Below are 22115 nucleotides of genomic sequence, written 5' to 3' on the forward strand. Positions count from 1 at the left end.
ACAGTTCAGTTCTGGGGACAAGAAGGAGTAAATGCAATTCTCCTAAATACTCCTGCTAAATAAAGTTTAAAACCTTGGATTGAACAAATATTGGAAGAATTTGAAAGCTGACGAGAAGGAAGAAGACCAGCTAAGTACCTTGGGACCTGAGAAATGGCTCTGTGGTGAGTTCCTTGGGTTTCCTTTTTTGCCTCACATCCCTGACTGTGTGCTAGGGAAGGAAGGACTCAGAAACCCCAATGGGTGCAGAAAAAAAATTTCTCTCACAAGTCACAGGATAAAAAAAAAGGGTAGCCTAGAAAGAGAGAAAGCTTTAAAAAAATAACTCCCTCCCTACTCCAGCTAAACACTGTGGACAAAATTGCTATCCTGATAGCAAAGGCAAAGTGAAGGGCCTAAATTTCTACCCTTTTGAGGCTGTAATAAGTTTCCCCCTTTACCATTGGGGTGAAATCAGTGAAGGTGGAGTGGGAAGCTAAAACTTATCCCTTCCCAAAGCTAACAAGCCCTCATCTCACCCATCCTCACGGTGTCAGTGGAGGCTTTGTCAAGGGCAGTAATGAGACCTTCCTTCCCCAATCACGGTTGTGTCAGTACAAGCCCAGTGGGGAGTCTGAACCATCACACCCACCCAGTAGCAGCAGGACTCCTTCTCTGGGGTATCAGCTGAGGTAGGTGGGAAACATAGACTTTCATTTCCGCTTAGTAGTAATAAAGTAGTGCTCCCTACTTCCCATTGGCATGATATCAGAGGAGATATGCCAACACAGATTATTTAAATAAGATTCAGAACCTAATAACAGTAACCAAAATATTCAGATACAATAGAAAATCACTTGTTATATCAAGACACAGAAAATTCTCACCTCAAATGAGAAAAGATAATCAACATATAACAAAAGCAAGATGAAACAGAAATTGGAATTATCTGACAAGGATTTTAAAGCAGTCATCATAAAAATGTTTCAACAAGTCTGAAACAATTGAAAAAATAGAAAATCTAAGCGAAGAAAGGCTGCAAAAAAAGTTACAACATAAAAAGGAACCAAATAAAATTTTAGAACTGAAAGATATAACCAAATTTTTAAAAAATGGATGGGTTTAACAGCAGAAAAAAAGGTGACAGAGGGAGGAATTTGAATATAGAACATAGACTAATTGATACAGAACAATAAAGATTACCAATTGGCAAGACAGGGAGAAAAAGGACTGAAAAAGAAATGAATAGAATTTCAAAGATCTATGGAAATTATAACAAAAGATAAAATCTTTGTGCCATTAGAGTCCCAGAAGGGAGAAGAAAGACACTGGGATTTGAAAGTATTCAAATAAATAATGGATGAAATTTCCCTAAATTTGGCAAAGGACATAAACCTACATATTCAAGAAGTTTAGAAAATGCCAAACATGATAAACTCAATGAAATCTATGCTAAGACAGATCAGAATTGAATTTCTGAAAACTAAAAACAAAGAAAAAAATCAAGAGTGGAATAGCAATTTCCTCACGGGCAAAAAATAATTTGAATGACAGTGAGTTTCTCATCAGAAACTATGAGGCCTGAAGGAAGGACAGTATTTTTTCAACTGCTGAAAGAAAGAACTATCAACATAGAATTTGATATTCAGTGAAAATAACCTTCAGTAATGAAGGGGAAATCAAGACATTCTCAGATGAATAAAAACTAAGAGAATTTGTTGCCAGCAAGACCTAACCTAAAAGAATGGCCAAATGATATTTTTCTAAACAGAAAGGAAATAATGAAAGAAGGAATCTTGGAACAAAGGAAAAAAAATAAACATAAAGAGAAAAATCCAATAGACTTTTTTTTTCTCTAGAGTTTTCTAAATTATATTTTATGATTCAGGCAAAAATTGTAACATTTTATGTACATAATGTATGCGGACAAAATATTTAAGACAAATATAAATGGGGAAAGAATAAGACATAAAGGGAAGAAAGTTTTCTATACTTTATTAGAATTGGTAAAATTATGACACTAATAGACTGTGAAAAATTATGTATACATAATCTAATACCTATAGAAACCATTAAAACATTTATACAAATAAATACATTCACAAATACTATAGATAAATCAAAATGGAATTTTGAAGAATGTTCAAAATACTCCTTAGGAAGTGAGAAAAAATAAAACAGAAATCAAAAACAGAGAGAAAAAAATAGAAAACAAAAACATAATGCTAGACTTGTCTTAAAATATGAATAATTACATTAAATGTAAATTATATAAACGAGACAATTAAAAGACAGATTGAAAGAGTGGATTACAAAACATGATTCAATTTTATGCTGTCTACAAGAAACTCATATCAAATATAACAATTTAAGTAGGTTGAAAGTAAAAGAACAGAAAATATATACCATGCAAATATCATTCAAAATAAAGGAGAGAGCCGGCCAAGTGGCGCGATGGTTAAGAACTGGCTTGGGACACCAGAGGGCTCTGGTTTGGATCCCACATATGAGGGCCAGTGACACTGCCCTCTACAACTAAGATGCTGAACAACAGCTCAACCAGGAGCTGGGCTGCTGTGAGTCGCCGGCGTCGGGCATAGGCTGCAGCCCCTGTGGCAGTGGGTTGCCATGGGCTACCGTATGTAGCCAGCAGCCATCGTGATCGGCCGTCCAGAAGCCGGCGACTGATCTGCCTCGCCTGGGAAGAACGCAATGATGGTGCCAACTTGGGCCAGTGAAGCAACTTCCTCCACAACTAGACTGAAGAACAAAAAAAACGACAGCAACTTGTCTGTTCCCCTTCCCCCAATTCCCCAGCACTGTTCCCATCCCCCCAATCCCCCCCCCCAAAAAAATAATAAAAAAATAAAGGAGAAATGGCTATGTTAATAGCAAATAAGGTATACTTCAGAGCAAAAAAATTAGTAGAGACAGAGATAATTATTACATAATGGTAAAGGACTCAATCCACCAAAAAACCATAGCAATCCTAAATGTGTATACACCATAAAACCGAGCTGCAAAATATGAGAAGCAAACCAAAAAAAAGATAGAAATGAAAAGAAAAAATATCTATAGCTGTGGCTAGAAACTTCAATACCTCTTATCAATAACTGATAGCACAACTAGAGAGAAAATTAGTAAGGATATAGAAGAACTCAAAACACCATCAACCAACAGGATCTAATTGCCATTTAAAGAACACTTCACTCAACAGCCAAATTCACATTCTTTTTAGAACCTACACAGGATTTATCATGATAGAGCATATCCTGGGCCATAAAACAAACTTCACCAAATCTATAAGAATTGAAATCATTCAGAATGTGTTCTCTGACCACAATGGAATCAAAATAAAATGAATAGCAGGAACATAACAAGAAAATTTCTAAACTCTTGGAAACTAAGCAACACATTTCTATATGTATAATGGGTCAAAAAGGAAGTCCCAAAGGAAATAAAAATACTTGAACTGAATGAAAATGAAAAACAACAACATATCAAAATTTGTAGGATATGGCTAAAGTAGTGCTGAGAGGGAATTTCTAGCATTACATGCTGACATTAGAAAATAAGAAACATCTCAAATCAATAAACTAAGCAAGCCCTCATATTAAGAAACTAGAAAAAGAAGATAAAAATAAACTCAAGCATAAGGAAGGAAATAAATAAGAGCAGAAATTACAAGAAATGAGAGGCAGGAAAAAAATTCAAGAAAGTCAAGGAAACGGAAAGCCAATTCTTTGGAAAAAAATCAATAAAATTAAACTGCTAGCAAGACAAATAAAAACAGGACACAAATTATCATATCATGAATGAAACAGGGACTATCACTTCAGACTGCAGATATGAAATAGATAAAATCACAATGAAATTATCACTACACACTTATCAGAATGGCTAAAATAGAGTGTTAACATCAAATATGGCTGAAAATCCAGAGAAACTGGATCATTCATACATTTCTGGTGAGAACGGAAAATTGTACAGCTATTTGGGGAAATAATTTGACAGTTTCTTACAAAACTAAATATGCATATACTTTATGACCCAATAATTGTACTCTTAAACACTTATTCCAGAGAAATAAACACTTACGATCACATAAAAACTTGTAAACAAATGCTCAAGCAGCTTTATTTCTAACAGCAAAAAAATTGAAAACAAGTCATATTTCTTAACAAATGTTAAAATAGCTGTGTTACCTCCATATCATGCAATACTATTTAACAATACTAAGGAACAAACTATTGATATACATTACAACTTGAATGTGTCTCAGAGGAATTATGCTGAATGTAAAAAGCCAATCTCAAAAGGTTACATAGTATGTGATTCAATTTATACAGCATTCTTGAAATAATAAAAGTATAGAGTACAGATTAGTGCTTGTCTGAGGTTAGGTGTGGGAAGTGAGAGAGCAGGTGAGGTTAGAAAGGGGTAGAACAACGGAGTGTGGTGGTGAAACAGTCTTTGTCTTGATTGCTCTGATGACACAAATCTATGCATATGCTAAAATTCCATAGAACTACACACACACACACACACACACACACACATGCATCACATACAAATACATGCACACAAACCTAGTAAAAACTGAATAAACTGTGGATTGTACCAATATCAATTTTATGGATTATTATATTATACTATATGTGTGGTTATTCAAGATATTACCATTAGAAGCATCTGCATGACCAGTACACAGGACCACTGAAGTTAAAGAGTGGAACCTCTACTTCTGATGTGTAGTGATAAGCTAGGCATGATCTGTTGGTGGATGGATAACGTTAACCGGTAACAGTTATCAAGCACTCATTACGTCAGATACTCTGCTCTGAGCTGTATATGCATTTTCTTATATAATCCTCAATTTTTTGAGATAGATAGCATTTCAACCCATTTTTTCAGATGGCAAAATGGAAGCTCAGGGAGGTTTGATTAATTTCTTATGTTTCTACAATTAACATAGTACCATATTCCACAGGGCAAGATGGAACCTGAAATGCTTTCAGGGGTAGTGGGAAGGCCTGCCTGCCTCTATTAGTATCTCTTGCTCTTGTCTTTGAAGCCAGTATTTCCTATGTCAGGAGAAATACATTTCAATACTTGATTCAAAATGTATTTGATTCAAGGGAAGGGAAAAAAGAGACCATATAGAGAGAAAATGTAGAAGACACAGATGTAGGCTTTCTGGGACATACTGGGTCCATTTTGTGATTTTGCTCAAGAGATGTTCTAGTCTCTCCTGAAGGTTGGGAATGTCCTGAAGACAAATTTTGCACACTGGGAGATTTTTTCTAATATTGGCCTTGATCTTATTACTTAAAATTGAAGCACAGCAAATTTGATCAAAATCAGTCAACCCATTTGAAAGTTAGTAGGAAACAAACAGACATAAAACACTAAAAGGTCCAACTGATTTCACTATATTCAATCAATAGTTTTTTCATTTCCAATTCAGTGGGTAGCCTTCTTTTAAACATCCATGTAAGCCAAGAATGACTGAAAAAGTGTTTGATTTTACCACATACTATTAACTGAAAGTTAACCACAGGGAGACAGAACACAGAATATTCAATAACAAATCGATTTCTCTTTTCCATATGGAAAAAGTCTCTTTATGCAGATCATGTAAAAACAACAACACTCTGTAATTTATATATTAAGAGCTTACATGCATTTTTGTTTGATTTTTAGTGTGTCCGAATTCTAATTTACAATTTCTTTCTTGGGTTAGATTTTGTGCTCGAGTTTAAAACAATAGTATAGCTAGAATCATTAATTTAATATATTTTGCTGACTTAGATGACAATTAAGCTTCTGATCTAAAATACTAAATATTATTCTATAACAGTAAAGGCTTTGTTTTATTATTCCTAAACATTGCTGATAAATCTCAAACCCAGATGTCAAGAATAATTCCTCCCCAACCTATACTGGTAAACCTATTATTTCTTTCAACAAAATATTACCTAACATTCATTAAGTGGTAGGTATCATGTTAAGCTCTGTGATACAGTTAAATTACATGAAGTTGTTAATACATGATCTACAAAGAAGAATTTTATACTGTTCAATCTAATAAAAATGAAAAAAATGCAGTTCCTTCCATTAACACAATTTAATACAAGAAACTTATAAACAGACAAAATTACGAGTTGGGGGATTCTGGGAGACTTCCTTGAGGAAGTGCTTAGAGCGGTTCCAGAGGAATGAGTCAGAGGATCCAGTAGAAGAAGGCATGTGGGAAAGAAGGACTTTTCTGGGAGAGAAGTGATCACAGAGAGCTCTAGAGTCTAGGAGGCAATGGGAAATATTATGAGTCTTGACTGGAGAGAAAAAATCAAACCAATAAACAAACAAACAAATGCCTCTTACATAAGATTTCTACTGAGAGTAATTGGTAAACATTGAATAATTATGAGTAGGAGAACAGAAAGGCAGATTTGCATTTTAGGAAGATCACTCCAGCCACAGTGCATGTGTTGTGCGGGGAGGTGTAGAGGAGTTGGACAGGACAGGATGCTGGGAGGTCATTTAGAAGTTATTGCATCACTGTAAGGAAGACGTAAGTGATGAAAGGATCTATACAAAAGCAATGGTAGCAAAAATGGTGAGGAGGGGCCAATCTAAAGGATATAAGGAGTCGTAGACTGAACTCATGTCGAATTAATCGGGGGCAAAATCAAGATGGAGATTTCTGGCTTGTGAAAATTGTATGTAAAACTGAGATAGAAAATACAGAAGAATTGTGTCTGCTTGGAGGCAAGGAGGAAGATAAGAATCCCAGTCTTATACACCCAAGTGGACGGATTTGCTTGGCAGCTTAACATTAGGCTTTTGAGCACCACCCCTGCCCCTCCCCAAGAGAAATCTGAACTGGAAATATAGATGGCAGAGTCAACACCATAGAAATAGTATTGAACTCATGGAACTTTATGGGAAAAGAATGGAGAGAACAACCAAAGGCCAAAGGCAGGGTACTGGGAACACTCGCAGTGAAAGAGTGGGACAGAGGATGGCCCCAAAAGGGGACAGGGAAGGGTACTGAGTGGTGGGAAGGAAGCTAGGGGTATGTGGAGTCAAGAAAGCCAAAGGAAGAGAGAATTCAAAGAGGAAAGTAATTAATAATGTTAAATACCATGGGAAGGTTTAGTAATGACCAAGCCATCCACGGCCTTTGCTATAAGAGAGCCATTTGTTACCTTGGTGGAGAATAACTTTTATGACGACTTGGGGATAGAAGCTAGATAGCAGAAGGTTTAGGAGTAAATTAAAAAAAAAATGATGAAGTAGAGGCAGCACGTTTAGATTACTTAAAAACAATCCACACAAGTGTGGCTGGTTAGCTCAGTTGGTTAGAGCGTAGTGCTCATAACACCAAGGTTGCCGGTTCGATCCCCACATGGGCCACTGAGATGCGCCTTCCACAACTAGATTGAAACAACTACTTGACTTGGAGCTGTTGGGACCTGGAAAAACTGTTCCCCAATTTAAAAATAAAATTTAAATAAATAAATAAATAAAAATAAATAAATAAATGCCAAACAACAATCAAATGCTTCTTTATATTTTTATCACAAAAATTATATTCATTATTTGGGAGGGAATTCAGATGTTAAAAAAAAAGCCCTTATAGAGCCAGCCAAGTGGCACATTGGTTAAGAACTGGCTTGAGATGCCAGAGGGCCCCAGTTCGGATCCCACATATGAGGGCCAGTGACCTTCCCTTTACAGCTAAGATGCTGAATAACAGCTCAACCTGGAGCTGGGCTGCTGTGAGTCACCAGCGATGGCGTAGGCTGCAGCCCCTGCTGCAGTGGGTTGCCATGGGCTACCATGTGTAGCCAGCAGCCAGTGTGAGTGGCCCTCAAGCCGCCATGAGTGGCCGTCCAGAAGACAGCAACTGATCTGCCTCGCCTGGGAAGAGCGCAATGATGGTGCCAACTTGGGCCAGTGAAGCAACGTCCTCCACAACTAGACTGAAGAACAAAAGGACAGCAACTTGTCTGTTCCCCTTCCCCCAATTCCCCAATAAAAATCTTTAAAAAAAGAAAAGCCCTTATAACTCCAGAGAAAAACACTATTAATATTAAAATTTTTATGTATAATCTTCCAGAATTTTTCTATGTATGAAAAGGCAAATATATACATATATATGTAGACATATTATATATACATATTATATATTCATATATATATATATACACATATATATGGCATATATTTGTATACATTACTGGCAAAATGCTTGTGTTCTGCTTTTCATTTTACTTAACATACAATGAACATATCAACAAATAGTCTTGTGTGACATTTATTTGATCAGGCTTTATGGATGGACCATGATTATTTAACTATTCCTTATGGTTGGACATTTTAATTATCTTCATTCCTAGCTACATGCTTGTCCTCCATCCTTCTGCTCCTATATGTACTTATTTTTCTCTAAACTTGAGCACAGTTGGCGTCTTGACACTTGTGTTCACCTGCCAGTTTGGGAAGGTAATTTTTCTGATTCTCACACATCTGAAAAATTTAATTCTATTGTATCATTTGATGCAACTTTTGTATATAGAGCTCTAGGCTGAAAATAATTCTCTCCCAGAACCCCTATTTTCTCACACACTCAGTCCCTTAGTGTTTTTTGTTTGTTTGTTTGTTTTATGCTATATATTCAGGAAGAATCCCTCATCTTTATCTTTCAATCCACCTATGAAACTTTAGCAGTATTATATATTGCATATGCAAGAACCCTTTGATTTTTCTGGTTGTCCTTTTCTAGCTTCTTATTCTTGTTTTGTGGATGCAATTTCTTCATGGGTCTCTGAAGATAACAATTGGAAGGATTTTGTTGTTGTTTTCTTTCCTTAATTATGTTTTTTATGTTAGTTTATTTTGGTCACTCCTTCATAGTGAAAACTTTCTTCAGGCTTCTGGTGCATCTTGGATTTTTTTGTTGTTGTTTTTGTTTTTTACATATAAACTGGTTAAAAAATCTGATTGGTAGCTCCTTATATATGGATAGTGCTAACTGACAGGTAAACACGTCTTTAGAATAATGGCGGCAGGAGTTGTGAGGCTGCTGAGGGAACCCTACATTTAAATTTCCTATGCTGGGGAAACTTTAAATGTTATTTTATCTAGGACTTCTCAACTTCTTTAGAGAAATGCCCTCATGCCTTGTGAATAGAAGCCTGCTTTTGAGCATGCTTTACTTGGAGGTTGGAAAGACATATTTGTGTGAGGTAGTTCACTGTTCCACACACACACATTCTATTATTACTCCTGCTTTTAGCCTCATGCCTAACTTTGCCCTTAATTGAATGTAGCATTTTCCAGGTCCAAGCATCGCCTAGATTTTGCATTACAGGTGAGTTCAGGCCATAACCACTTCTGTGTATTCCAGGTTGGAGATTTCCTTTGACCTAATTCACAAGTTACCACTTCTCCACCTCTTTTATGCATTCCATAAATTTGCTAAAAATCTCTCATCTGTTTATGACCCATATCCTTTTCTTTTTCTAATTAGTGAATTCATAAAATTTTAATGGCGATGTTGGTTGGAAAAGAAATAAATGAATCTTTGACCAAATGTTTCCTTAAGGATAGGTTACTTCTGTCTGTCCTTCTAGTTTGTAAACTCTGTGAAGGTAGGGATCATGAATGTTTTCACTGCTGTATTCCTAGTGCCTATTGTAATATCTGATATCTTGAATATAGTTGCTAAAAGAGCAAATAGGACTTGTGAAAATATCTTAAGAGGAAGTGCAAATACAATAATGAAACCATTATATTTTAATCTGTCTGGATCAAATTTTAAAATGTTAAGGAGGGATACAATCTGTCTTACATAAAGTTAGCATAATAAAGGATCTTACAGTCATTGAAACTCTCCCTCAGCTACTTGTTTTTGAACAATGAAAAGGAGTGATACTGAAGCAAGCAAGAGTGGCAAAGAATTTGGCTTATTCTGGGACTGGTCGCCCTTTAGAATTTGTATCTACTGTGTGTGTGTGTGTGTGTGTGTGTGTGTGTGTGTGTGTACACACATGCATATGTGTGCACAATACCATTTTTATTATTTTTTTTCTCAGAATTCCCTTTATTCACTAGGCTTTGAACTTGTCAATTATGATTTTGCAACTAGAGCGCTTAAGTAAAGCAATGCTTATAGTTGGTGAGGAGTAGTTATATTGAAGATACCCAGATATCACAGCTCCTGTCTGCCTGGCTCCCAAGTATTCATACATTGTAAGGTCGATTAACAACTCAATTAATTTAATCATGGCTTTCTGAGTGTTGAGATCTACTTTAGTGCTGAGTGCTTACTGATCGTTCTCATTAGTTCATTCGTGCATTCATCAAATAACTATGAAATACCTATTTAACAAGCAGAAGATTTGTGTGTATTCCACCAGGTTAATAGCTATACTTTTAAAAAAAAGCATAGGCAAAGGGATGCCCATAATTCTGTAACAGAGAATACAACCTCCATAGGCACTCAGCAGTACTAGTGTAACAATAGTGATAGACATGAGGAAAGAGGAAGGGAGAGGTGCTATGGCTTGAGCTACATGATCACTTAGGCGTCAGTTCTGGGGACCAAAGATTTGGACACCAGGTAGCAGTACAGACCCCCAGAAAAAGTGGTGGGTCTGGACAGAGCAAGTTGACTGCATGTACCAATACAGGACTGCCAAGAGGACCCCAATACATCTTCTAATTAAGTCAGAATTGGTTTTGAACCTGGTTGTCCTGGAAGTGGTGGACCAAACTGCAAGGAAATGGGAAAAACAACACAAAGAAAATAATAGTGGCTGGCACACTCGTAGAAGGCTGCAAAAGGCATTGAATAACAAAACTGGCGTTTTTGGTCTCTATTCTTAGTAAAAATTTTATATTATTTCTGATACCTGGAAATCCCCTCAGTAATTCTGTTCTTTGGAGCAGTGGAGAAATGAACCGAAGACAAATTCAAGCATGACTTGAAGATTGCTGGATTATTTACTGTGGGTTTTCAGCTAGCAATGAGGAAGGTGGTAATATGACAACTCAAGCTTAGGCTGAAGGGGTAAACTTGGACAAAGATACCTTCTATAAGTTAAATGTTCCTCCTCCTATGGGACCTTGGCTAGGATGACAAGTGAAAAGCCTAGGGTACAAAATTTAAGGAGGCACTGACCCTCAAAGTCATGCAAGTGCCACCCGGGTCTTGCAAGACCCTGAGAGTGCATTCCTTCTTAAATTTTCTATCTTTGATCTCTCACTTGCCTTAGACTAGCCCTGGCCTAGCCGCATTAAAATATGTTTTAAGGCACCTACCTATTGAAGGGCTCATTTCTTCTCCAGAGCAACCCATACCTCAAATAAGTAGTGAAAGGATTATCAAGAGAAATAAGAGACACGTGCCTGAATATGAGACCTTCACTCTCCATCTAACGGCATCTGTCCTTAGATGTCTCATTTGGTGATTTTTATCTTCTTTATAACTCCTGGAATCTTGTAACAAAACAGCACATTCCTATTAGCCATTTTTGGTGGCTTATGCAAAGATAGAGCACATACTTAAGCAAGTTACATTTGACATGAAGTTGGCAGGGATAGTGAATATGTTGCATGCCAGAACCGAGATTCTAAAAGATCTTGACAGGCTGAAATGATGGGCCAAATATAATGAGATGAAATTTAACAGGGATAAATGTCTGTACCTTAGTCAAAATTCCAAATAAACAAGTGCAAAACGAGAGAGCCGCTGTTGAAAGGCAAGTTTTCTGAGAGACTTAAAGGTTTCGATCTAAACAGTTTCAATGAGTCAATTGTGCAGTTTAACCTAAAACTAAATGTAATTTTAGGCATTGTTGACAGAAGAACTATCTAAAATGAAGGAGATGATAACTCTGCCCTATTCAAATAGTCACTCCCTTACTGAGGGGAGAGAATAGCTTTTTGTTTAAGAAAACCTATTAGTGGCCCTCTTTTGAATGTGACTTATTAAAGAGAGAAAGTATGATACAAGGGAAGCTAAATTGTCTAGATAATAAAGTAATGGGAATTTTCTGGCAGAAAGATCTCTGTAGGTGGCGGGAGGCTCAAGCAATACGGTGGCAGGCTAATGACTAAGGAGGAAAATGGCTAGTGAGAGTTTTCTTGTTTGGAAAAAGTATGTGAGCTTTTGGATCTGCTATTTAATAGTAGTAGATTGTTTTCTGTTTTGAATTATAATTTTCCTCTAACTCTCCAAATCTTCATTACCAGTCAGTTATATACAATGGGTTTGTGTTTGGTGCAATAAAGGAGACACGTTCTTTTGTGGGGGAATAATGGGCAACAGCCCTAGGAAGTAAGACAGTATGAAGACATCGAGAAGGGAGCTTGGGGCAGGGATTTGGAACAAGAGGTGACAGATGGCTTCTGAAACGAATCAAACCCCATTCCCTGATGGATTCTTTGCAATGTCAACAAGGATGCTAAATTTCACTTGGCATGGGTTTTTGATCTTATATTATGTGATTAAAGTAAAGGGTGATTCTGGAGGATTAGAAAACTTGTGAAAATAGGATTGCATTTGCACACTTGGGGTCTTTCCTGGTGGATTGTGAGTCTTTGTTACTGGTTTGTGTTTTTCTCACTTGCATCCACCACATGGTGCCTTGGATATAGAAATAATAAATATCTGTTGAGTGAATTGAGATTACTGCCTTTGCTATGCCAAGGATGATGTCACATAAATGGAGATTATTAAGATAAGAGTCTGTTCTCAAGAAGCCTGTAGTCTTATGAGGGAGTCATTTATTCAACTGATTATTTATTGAGGTGTTTTTCTGGGTATTTGGACTATGTAAAGAAAAAACCATGCAAAATCTGTGCTCTCATGGAGATTACCTCTTGGCTGGGGGACGATAGATAAGAAAGAAGCAAATTAATAATTAAGGAAAGTATTCAGCAGTGATGAGTGCTATGCAGAGAACTGAAATGGTGTAAAGTGACAAAGATAAAGAAAGGTACTGAAGGGTTTTAACCTTGATGGTGGTTATAAGAGTGGAGACGGGAAACAGTAATGTAGTATGATAAGCGCTCTGATAGAAATAAGAGATAATCACACGATTCTGAGGGAAAATCCAGTGGCTGAGGGGCTGTCAGGGAAGGTTCCTTGGAAGACATGGTGCCTCTTAATAATGCCCAACAGTTAACCAGATGAAGGAGACAGGAAATGGGGCATGAAGTGTACTACAGTCTGGAAGTTGGATAAAATATGACTTCGTCATAGAACTGCAAGGAGCACGGTGTTGATAAAAGAGAATATGAAAAGATGAAGCTGGACAGGTGAGAGGTGACCCGACTGGAAAAGATCATGCACATCTTGCTGAGAAGTCTGTCTTTTCGCCTGAAGGCAATGGGAAGACAACACAGAATTTCCATCAGGATTTTGATGGCCAAATTTGTGCTTTAATCTGTATGCTCTGGCATCATCATAAAGACAAATTGGAAAGGAGCAAAACTTCTGTCCAGGACACCAACTATGAGGCCATAATCCTGAGACGAGAGAATAGTGGTCTGAGATAACAATCTGTGTGTGTGTGTGTGTGTGTGTGTGTGTGTGTGTGTATGTGGCAGGAGAGAAAGAAACATATGGATGTGATAAATACTAAGGAAGTAAAAAAAATCTTGTTAGCTGATTGGGCCATTAGGTATATGGTGATATGTTTCACTAGAAAGGAATAAAAAAGAACACCAAACCTGGCGAAGGGCATTTAAAGGAGAATGGGACATGGAGATGAATTCAGTTTTGTACTCACTGACTTTGAGATACTCCAAGGATAGAGGTGTGGATGTGTTTAGTAGGCAGTAGGCTATTTAGGTCCATGCTTAGGAGTAATATCTGGCTGCAATAGAGATTTGAGTCCATCAGTGAGCACATGGGTGGTGATCAAGATTTTGAAGAGAAGCCTAAGAAGAGGGTGCATTAAGGGACAGATGAGATATGAGACCAGAACCTGCAGAAGGAAGCGTCAGTCTTTAGGGATTTTCAGAGGGAAGAGAGTATGACACCACTAAGAAGGAACTGCTGGTGAGCAGGAAGAGTGCGAGACAACCTTGTCCTCGAGTCAAGTGACTTGAGAGATTCAAGGAGACAGAGGCCAAGAGTACCAAATGTTTCCGAGACATCAAGAAAGGACAAATGAGTGTCCTCAGAGTTAAATAGTGAAAAAAAGACATAAGCGATAACAATTATTAAAGCTGTTTCATTGAAGTGGCAGGGAGGGTTTACCATACTGGGAAAATTTCTTAAAAATAAGAGATGTATTCAAGGAGGAAATATGGGAATGTCCTTCCTATGGCTGGATATATGCAAGTGTCACTACATGGTAAGTTTTTTTTGCATAATGAAAATCCAAACTCGAGACTTTCAGATTAAAAAAAATTATAATTAGTAATTTATAAGATGAAGAGTATAGTAATTACTGTCTTTTCGCACAAAAGTAAACTGATCTCATTGTTAAGGGAATATAGCAAAAGAGCTGTATTCTCAAGGAAACAAGTGATATTTCAGGCTGCCAATGCAATAAAATGTTCATGTATATATGTATACATACACATACACTTATATATGTATATGTATGTGTGTATGTATATCTATATATATAATTTCAAACATGGAGAAAAGTTGCAAAACCAGAACATAGTACTTTTTTGTCCTGAACGTGAGAGTAAGTTGACCTGACACTCCATCAACCCCAAGCACTTCAATGAGTACTCCTTATAAAGGAAGACATTACATTATTGCAAACTATTAACATCAGGAAATTAATATAAATATAGCATTCCTACATAATCTCAGACCACATTTAAATTTTATTATTTATTAAAATAATGTCTTTTGTAGAAGGAGCCAGTTTAGAATTCCACGTTTCATTTAGCTGCCACATCTCTATTCTCCTTCAGTTTAGAACAGCCTCAGTCTTTCCCTGACTTCATGACCTTGACACTTTTGAAGATGAAGGTCAGCTGTTTTGTAGAATGTCCCTCAATTTGGGTTTGTCCTGTATTTCTTCATAATTAGATTCACAATATGCAGTTGTTTCTTGCAGGAATACCACAGAAGTGATATGCATTTGTTTCATTGCATCCTATCAGTCAGTACATGATTTGGTTTGTTCTACTACTTTTAATGTTAATGTTGATCATTTGTTTAAAGTCGTGTCTGCCAGGATTCCACACTGAAAAGTTACTCTTTTTCTTTTTGTAATTAATACATATTCAGTGTGCATGTACTTTGAGATTATATAAATTTGAGAGATGGACTGATCAAACTGTCAATTAATTAATTAATGTGGATATGGGCTCATGGATTCTTATTTTACTTGATGCTGTAATTTGTTGCTACTATTACTACTTTTGATGCTCAATTGTCTGGCTTTGGCCAGTGAGAGCCTTTTCAGGCTGATTCCTGTGTCTTTTGACATGTTCTCATCATCCTTTGAGCACTTTTTTAAGACACAACAAGACGTTCTAGGATCATCTTCAACATTTCCTGTCCAGCCTTGGATTCATCCATTTCTCCAAGGAGCCCAAGGAAGAATATTATTTAGTAACCAAAAGATCTGGGTGCTAGGTATTTTAAACACAGCCATACACATTGCAATGGTTAATTTTATGTGTCAACTTGATTGGTCCATGGGGTGCCTGGACATCTGGTCAAACATTATTTTGGGTGTTTCTGGATGAGATTAACATTTTAAACAGTGGCCGAAGTAAAGCAGACTGCCTTCCCCAGTACTGGTGGGCCTTATCCAATCAATTGAAGGCCTGAATGGAACAACAGGACTGACTTTCTCATAAGTAAAAGGAAACTCCTCCTGCCTGACTGCCTTCAAACTGGGACATCAATTTTTTTTCCTGCCTTTGGGCTCAGGCCTAAACAGAGGCCCTTCCTGGATCTTCCTGGTGGTCTTTGGACTAGGACTTCACCATCAGCTCTCCTGGGTCTTTAGCTTGTCAAGTGCACATCATGAGCCTTGTCAGCCTCCAAAATCATGTGAGCCAATTCCTTATGATAAATCAATAAAACACACACACACACACACACACACACACACACATACAAATCCTATTGGTTCTATTTTTCTGGGAACTCTAAAACACATTTGCCTCTACATCTATTTCTATGTTACCTAAATACATTGAAAAGCATGAGTTCATACTGATATCTCCAATTTTGATGCAATACTACAGCATTCATCCTAGTTTTCTCCCTTTCCGTAATTGATACCTTCCTTCTCTGACCATGAGGAACCTGGCTCCCATCATCCTTAATATATATTCTTATTTGATCAGACCCCCTGGAGGTAACCAATCATCAGTTGCTGTTGCCACTCCTTGTCTCAATGCACTGCTGCCCCCCTTGTTCTGTTGTGGCTCTGACACTACTTGCCAGGCTATTGTCACTACTGTCCCCTGAGCAGTCCCTTGCATATCCCACTGTAGCTGCAATAGTCCATGTCACCATCACTTCAGATTTGTTCCTCATCTTACTCAGGCACTGGCACCTGTGTTGGACAGCTGCCTCTGCAGAATCCTACCGCCCCTCCCCCATCATGTGCACACCCTGCTCACCTGTTTATTCTCCCACACCCTGTGTAAGGCTGCCTGTCCTCTTATGCAAAAATACATCCTCACCTGCTTTGTTGTTTGTTTTTTAAGTCCACCAAAAATATGAAAATTTTCCAATTAGCAGTTTTAATGTTTTCTGATGTAAACAATTTTTAATTCATGAAATACATTTAGAAAAATACCTATATGAATATGGATATCGCATAGCCTCCCTCTATATATTACTCTCAAGCCTTCAGTGTTAGTATCACCACCAAGTAAAGTAAGAAAACTCATGGCCTTGAAACTTATCAAGGGAACTCCACACTATATTTGAGAAATGGCATTCTATGTTCCACTTATAAGTTGTGTATTCAAATTTAGAATTCATGGCAGCTGTGCTACCATACTTAGGAGGAGTGTACGGATAGAAATTTAATTTTGAAAAATTTCACAACACAGCTTAAATCTTGTTTTGAAATATAAATTATTTAAAAACAAAACTCATTTATTATATAAGTGCGTTTTTCAAAGTCTCAATTTAAAATATTCCCAGCTTTAGTCATGAAGGCTTGTACTGGGGGTGCTGAAAAATGTATACACGTGACTTGTATTTATCTTTGTTATTGGTATATATTGAGTATTACAATTTTAATACAGTTTTTTCCTTTCTTAAAATGCATATACATTTTTTTGCCACCCTCTGTATCATAATAAATATTAATATATACATTTCTGGTATAATTCCTGTAACAGATTTTTCTTAAAAGAAAAAAATGTCTCCATAGTAAAACACTGGCAAAATCTCTATCTTTTTGAATTTTTGCTCTTTCATTTAGTAAAACAATGAGCACTCTCTCCTTATCGGGTACTGAAATGCTGACATATGAAGTGTAATATTTATCACTTTTCACAAGGCAACATAAAAGTTGGCAGATATGCTCCCCTTAAGATTAAAGAAAAAATACTGCAATTTTCCCTTGCCAAACACCATGGTGATAGGGAAACTTAGATGTGATTTAGTTATAGTAATAGAGTTGTCTAGAAATAGGAAAGAGAAGAAATAATATTCAGAAATGATTCTTCATATATGTTGAATTGATCCCTACCACCAGCTTCATTTAGAGAAAACTATCCCATAATCATATTTTATACTAAAGTATTTTATTTAAAAACAAACAAAGAAATAAAGCACACCAAGTAGAAATGGATGAAACACCATCAGAGACCTTTCACTCTTTCACAGTAGGAAATATGGATTCGGTGTTTAAACTCAACCTAGAAGACTGAAAATGGGAACCAACCAATCCAGTGATTGTAAATTCTGCTTCAGGTCATTCAGCCTGCTTCCAGTGATTTCAGTGTATGTGAGATATGTACAAAAAATTATCATAAGCTATTTGTTTTCCTTAAACAGTAGTGGTGACCTGGGCAGTGAGGGTCACATATTTAGGAAATTGATGAGTTTTGAATAGCTCTAAAAATAAGAGAAATTGCTTATTTACTTTTCACACCAAGCCTTAATTATTTACAGGAGTTGTGTGAGGGGAAAACCTGAATAAACCAAATATGGTAAAAATACTAAAGCAGTATTTTCCAAAATAAGTCATAAAATAAGTTTAGTGATTTATAGGCAACAATTAAAAAAAATAAAATAGTTATAGAAAACATATCAGAGGGCATCCCATGTAGTAAAGGTAAGTATTGTTTTTGTAAGATGTTTGTTATTATATATTATATATTATTGGGTGGTGGAGGATTTGTGAAATAAAATACATTTTTACTGTTGGTTGTGTAGGAAAAAATACTTGAAAGTCATTCTGTTTGGAGTCCTACAGTAAGGTTTTACATTTACTTATTCTTTTATTCAAGTTTTACTTCTGTTTCCTGAGTGTGAGTGTGAGTGTGTGTGTGTGTGCGCGCAATTCTCCCAAACTTGTTAAAACACTTCACACATAGTAAGCACTTAATCACTTTTTAAGTATTATTATAATTCTCAGTACTAGTTCACCAACTATTTGTTGGCCACTTATTGCATGTAATGTAGTGTGGTAGATCCTAGAGGTGAAATAGGTCGTCTGTGCTCCAGAGGGTTGGGTTTAGTGGGAGAGAGTGAGATGTAAGCAAATGGAGTAAACTGTGACCTGAGTGTCCCAATGAATAGATGGACAAAGTAGAATGGTGGGGATAAATGTGTGCCTGACACTGAAAATCCTGTGCATAGAAATAAAATTAGAACTGAATCTTGAAGGTGAAGAGTAATAGGAAGAAGGTATGTACAGGAAAGTACAGTATCAGAAGGCAGAAAGAAGAGCTAATATGTAGACATGAACATGTATAAAACTGCAGAACAAGAAATCATTTGTGACTACTGTCCATGGGCGGGGTGGAGTGGGGGTATTAGGATATAGCTAAAGGAGGCAAAAGCACTTTCCTAAAGATTCTACTTTCTATACTATAGAGATGCTAGTATTTTGTCCTAAAGAAAACATAACTCTTGAGATTTTCAGGCACAGAATGACATACTTAGATCAGTCATTGTAACAGATGGCTTGGCCTGGAGAGGTTGACTGGCAAGAGGGCCCAGATTGGATGAAGGAAAACTCACTGTGAGTTTTTTTATTATTTCTTTTCTTTCCTATTTCTAGACCACTCTATTACTGTGAATTTGAAAGAGGTCTAAGAGGAGGAGTTGTAGGACTTGTGACTGGGAGGTCTGATGATAAATTTAATTTCAGATATGTAGATTAGAGTTGTAGGAGAACCATATCATAGAAATATTTAATAGGCACTGGGGTAGAATAGGCTCTCAAAAATATTTGTTAACTGAATGTATATATATATATATATATATATNTATATATATATATATATATATATATATATATATATATATGTATGTATGTATATATATGCAGCTAGACATGAAGCTTGAAAGCTGAGGAGTAGCACCAGTGATTTGGGAATCTCTCATTTGGAATTAGAGAAAATGACCTACTGTGAGATCCTGGGGAACACCAAAACTGTAGGGGGCAGTGGGTAAAGGGGTAAGTAGAGGCAAAATGGAAGGTTTGCAAAGGATATAATCATGCTAAGATAATTTCGGTCTATATGTGGACTTTGAATTTCAGGACACAGCATCTGTTTAAGGAAAAATATCCATATAGTGTGTTATATCAGGACAGCTATCTTTACCGACTTTAAAGGCCTCCAGACCATGTTAATGTAAGGATTTAAGAAATGGATATTTATAAACTATGATATGACTCATAAACTTTCCAGACGCATAGGCACCCTGGATTATTGCATGTTTTTCCTTTTGCAAGGAGTCCATGAGTTAGTTCACTTAGGAGCAAAGAGATTTGAATTGGCAAGGTAAAAAATTCAGGACACCGCCTAAAGGCATTTGCCCTAACCAGAAAGCTACAGGATGTGATGTCATTGTTCCTAGAGGCATTTATATATCATGCTAAACTAACAGAATGTAGCTGCCACAGAATGACAGTCCCTACTGAGTCTCATTAGGAAAACTGGGACTGGTTATCAGACCTCTCAGAAAACACACTGAAAACAACAACAAAAAAAAAACTTGCTAGCATTCAATGATTCTTGTAACTTAGTGTCTTTTTTATTTTATAGTCAAAATCTCTGTCAAATCTGTCAAATCTTTCCTCTCCAATAGTTCCAGTCACTCTAGGACAAGCCACCATCACTTTGCCCTCGCTCACTGGACTAGTCTATTAGCTTCCTAACTCTTCTCACATCATTTTTACACCAACCTTTGCGTTTGTTCTTCTACACATTAGCCAGAGCGATTTTTCAAATGTGAATCTATGTCACCCTTCGCTTAAAACTTTAGAAGACTAAAAACCTTATAGGTGACAAGCTTCTGCATGATCTGTCTCCAAAGTAGCTTCTTCACTTTGTCCTCTGTGTTCCAGATAGCTGGGGGATGGTTAGTGCCTTCAGGGTATGGTGCAGCCCAGGCTTTCATCCAGCTCTTATTCGCAGCTCAAAGGCAACTTCCCTGCCTGCTGACTGGTCCAGACAAGCTCTGACATTTTCCTTTATTATAAAACTAATTACAGTTTGTACTGACAAATTTATTTGTGTAGTAACATGATTAATATCCTGCCTGGACTGGTAGCATCATATGGTCACGGGTCACGTTTATTTTATTCATCATTGTATCTCAGCACTTAGCACAGTGCTAGGAGCATGGAGAGGCTTAGGAATTAAGCCTCTTAATTCCTCTTAGGAGAGACACTTGGAATTAGTGGAGCCCTGGGAAGGAATCAGCTGAGTTGAGTACAGTTGTGGACGCTTGGACAAACAGAGATCTTTATGGAACCAGCCCAAGTTAATCTATTTCACAGTGATATGCTACTGTGAATGTGTTTTCCTGGCCATCTTATCTTATGGAGAAAATAATGACAAATGCTTACCAAGAAAGTATATTTTTTATGAAATTTATGGGGGTGACATTGGTTAATAAAATTATATAGGTTTCAAGTGTACAATTCTGTAATACATTATCTATATATATTGCATTGTATGTTTACCATCCAAAGTGAAATCTCCTTCTGTCACCATATATTTGACTACCTTTACCCTCTTCTACCATCCCCCCTCCACCCTTACCCTCTGGTAACCACTAAACTGTTGTCTGCATCTATGAGTTTATGTTTGTTTATTTGTCTTGTTCATTTGTTGCTTTCTATTTTATATCCCACATATCAGTGAAGTCATATGGTTCTCAACTTTTTCTGTCTGACTTGTTTCTCTGAGCATGATAATCTCAAGATCTATCCATGCTGTCACAAATGGCAGTATTTCATCTTTTCTTATGGCAGATAGTATTCCATTGTGTATATATACCACATCTTCTTTTTTTTTTTCTTTAGCTGAGCCATCCTGCCACCTGTTGGCAGCTCAGCAGTAGCTCAGCTCGGGCCGGGCATCAAACCACTGTTGCTCAGAGCTCAAACTCTTGAGTGAGCTCTTAACCAACTGAGCCACTCGGCTGGCCCCCTACCACATCTTCTTTATCCAATCATCTACCAAAGGACACTGGTTGTTTCCATGTCTTGGCCACCGTGAATAATGAAAATGTGTGTAGCTTTGTTCTTTAAAACCTGTAAACTGCAAAAATGGGTAATAGGTGCCTGGATCTTCTGTGAGTAACCTCTTTGACTCTGCCAGCTGCCAGATATCTTGAAGGTGTTGATCTAGTGCAGTGGATCTCAGCTTCTGTGGCTTACTTTTTGGATCTCTGTTATTTCCTCATGAATCAGTCTTGTCTCCTGATCCTTGGTCAACTCCAATTTGGTTTGTCTTGCTTTTGACAGAAACCTTTAGATTTAGACAAAGTTTTGGGAAATTTCATCTGGTAATAGTATCATAATCTTCTATGGCTTCTACCGCCTAATTTCTTGATCCTTATCATGGACCCAGAGTGAATAGTTCACATAAGGGCGCCAGTTCATGGATCACTCTTTGAGTACCACTTATTTAGAAAATGTCTAACCAAACCAACC

The sequence above is a fragment of the Hipposideros armiger genome, unplaced genomic scaffold (genome assembly GCF_001890085.2).
Source record: "Hipposideros armiger isolate ML-2016 unplaced genomic scaffold, ASM189008v1 scaffold_162, whole genome shotgun sequence".
Lineage (NCBI taxonomy): Eukaryota > Metazoa > Chordata > Mammalia > Chiroptera > Hipposideridae > Hipposideros > Hipposideros armiger.